Consider the following 3,235-nt stretch of genomic DNA (forward strand, 5'->3'; position numbering starts at 1 on the left):
TCGCCAAATAGAGCATAATGTTAAAAAGCGCAAGTCAAAACACTTGAAAATTAGCATTTGTAATTGGCAGAAAATAATATACAGTATTAAAATATTGGCAAAAAACACGAATCAAGACGTAAAATTTTGAGTTCCAAATGGCCAAATAAAACACGAATCGAGACGTAAAATTTTGAGTTCCAAATGGCCAAATAAAACACGAATCAAGACGTAAAATTTCTGAGTTCCAAATGGCCAAATAAAACACGAATCAAGACGTAAAATTTTGAGTTCCAAATGACCAAATAAAACACGAATCAAGACGTAAAAGTTTGAGTTCCAAATGTCCAAATAAAACACGAATCAAGCCGTAAAATTTTGAGTTCCAAATGGCCAAATAAAACACGAATCAAGACGTAAAATTTCTGAGTTCCAAATGTCCAAATAAAACACGAATCAAGCCGTAAAATTTTGAGTTCCAAATGGCCAAATAAAACACGAATCAAGCCGTAAAATTTCTGAGTTCCAAATGGCCAAATAAAACACGATTCAAGATGTAAAATTTTGAGTTCCAAATGGCCAAATAAAACACGAATCAAGACGTAAAATTTCTGAGTTCCAAATGTCCAAATAAAACACGAATCAAGCCGTAAAATTTTGAGTTCCAAATGGCCAAATAAAACACGAATCAAGCCGTAAAATTTTGAGTTCCAAATGGCCAAATAAAACACGAATCAAGCCATAAAATTTCTGAGTTCCAAATGGCCAAATAAAACACGAACCAAGACGTAGAAGTTTGTCGACTAAATCTAGAGACCGGTTGACAAAATCGAATGACGTGTTTCATCCGCGGCCTATGATCGAACGTAGATTTAAGCAAAGTACGAGTTTATTTTGAATGTAGCATTTGATAGATACTTTGCAAGGAAACAAAGATTTCTGTTCCTTCTGCTTTATATACTATATGTATTGTAAAGCACCTCTGAGAGAGAGAGAGAGAGAGAGAGAGAGAGAGAGAGAGAGAGAGAGAGAAACATTTTATCTCTCTCTCTCTCTCTCTCTCTCTCTCTCTCTCTCTCTCTCTCTCTCTCTCTCTCTCAGACGTGCCCCATGTGTCAAATAATTACCTATAATAGTTATAAAGGAACTATATGAAAACTATGGAATGCTATAACATATTGATGCTAAAGTAATATTCATTATGAAGATATTTTGAATACATTAAGATATTATATAAACAATACTCTGTTATCCGTATGTGCGCATTTTTAAGAATGCGATAATGTTGTCTGCTAAAACTAGAAATCAGCTGAGGAAATCGCAGTGCTGTATTTTAAACCTTAGTCTATAATAACTTCAAACAAACTTTATTATTATTTTTTCAATATTAAACTTACCCGGTGATCATATAGCTGTCAGCTCTGCTGCCCGACAGAAAAACCTAAGGACGAAATACGCCAGCGATCGCTATACAGGTGGGGGTGTACATCAACAGCGCCATCTGTCGCGCAGGTACTCAAGTACTCCATGTCAACACAGAACCAATTTTCTCTCTGTCGTGCCACCGGCAAGACCTACTAAATACGCTGTTGTTTTCTGGATTGATTTTCACGTTGTTTGGTGAAGTATTCATTTCTGGTTATTAGCTATCGCTGTGCAGAAGTTATCTTCAATACTTCCTTGCATTCTTTTATTGAATTCTGGATTATTTGTTGACGACTTGGATAGATTTTGATTTCCCCCCTTTGACTAATTCAAGATGTCTGACCCTTCTCAAGTCCCCAAGTACAGGAAGTGTAGCGCTAGGGACTGTTCAAGGCGTCTTCCGAAGGCCTCGATCGATCCTCACACCGTTTGTTCCAATTGTAGGGGTAAAGCCTGTCAATTGGAAGATCGATGTGAGGAATGCGTTGGGCTTTCGGAATTCGATTTTCAAGAATTCCTGAAATATGCACGTAGGCTAGAGAAGGATAGAATCAGGAGGAGTTCTTCTCGCTCAGTTGATTTTTCCTCTCCCCATGCCCCACAACCTATTCCTTCCCCTGTAGTGGTTGCTCCTGACCCCCCTGCTAGCTCTCATCAACCTTCGATGGCAGATATGATGCGTGCCATCCAGGCTCTAGGTGAGAGAGTCGAGTCATTGGCGAATGACCGCAATCAACTCTTGGCTGACGTCAGGGAGTTGAAAGGTAAAAGTGCAGTGGGTAGTGAAGTGAGTGTTAGTGCAGTGAAAAGTGTCAGTGTTACGCATGAGGGTGCGTCTGTTCGTGCCTGTCGTCCTCCCAGTCCGGGACCTCTTGCAAGCTCCCAAGCCCAGGGGAGAAGCAATGTCGTACGACCAAAGGGTTCGACAGGCTTTAATCAGCGGACAGACGTTCCCTCCGTGGTTTCGGACGTATCTTGCCTAGATCGTCCCACCCACAAGAAGACGAGTGAGCCCGTTCATTCCTCGTCTGCAGAAGAGGTTTCTCGCCAGAAACGATGGACCAAGGTCTCACGGCCTCTTAAACGCAAGGTCCCTTCCGAGCAAGTTCAACGGCCCAGGTGTAGCCACTGGGTCAGTTCGGACTCGCTGCAGTCCTCTGACGACTGCACGCCTCCTAAGAGAGGCAAAGTGGTACCGCAACAGGCATTAACTCCGTCTGTTGCCGCACCAGCTGCGGTAGACCCTAAGTGGTCTTGGCTACAGTCTATGCAGACTCAGTTAGCTTCCTTTATGCAGGAGTATCGTGCGGAGAAGGTTGACGCTGCACCCGTTAGCCTACAACCAACCACGGTTGTGCGCCCAGCAGACGCTGAGGCCGCCTGCTCCCACACTCCAGCTGTGAGAGCTCCACCACCCATGCGCAGTCGACCCTGCCAGACGCATGTTGACGTTCACCGACGCACGGAACCCTCCGTTGACGTTCGTGTGCTACCACAACAACAGGAGGGTGGAGTTCAGTTGCCGTGTTTTGACGCGGTGCGTCAGCCTCCGCAACCCACGGTGGTCTCCGCTATCCGTCCACAGTCAGGAGTAGACGCTTTGCGTTCCCACTCAGCTATGGTTGTTGCCAGTTCTCAGACTGACCAACAGTTCCATGACGTTGGGTCCAGTGCAGCCACGCATGCACCCGTGCTGCCGGACTCAGCCATCCAGCTTCTACCTACTCCTTTGCCGCTTCCTCCTCAACATTCAGACGATGGCCTCTCTGATGATGACGAAGCCGCACATCTTGACGACCAACACTCGGACATCGACGAACCCAAGACCACG

The sequence above is a fragment of the Palaemon carinicauda genome, unplaced genomic scaffold, assembly GCF_036898095.1.
Source record: "Palaemon carinicauda isolate YSFRI2023 unplaced genomic scaffold, ASM3689809v2 scaffold54, whole genome shotgun sequence".
NCBI lineage: Eukaryota > Metazoa > Arthropoda > Malacostraca > Decapoda > Palaemonidae > Palaemon > Palaemon carinicauda.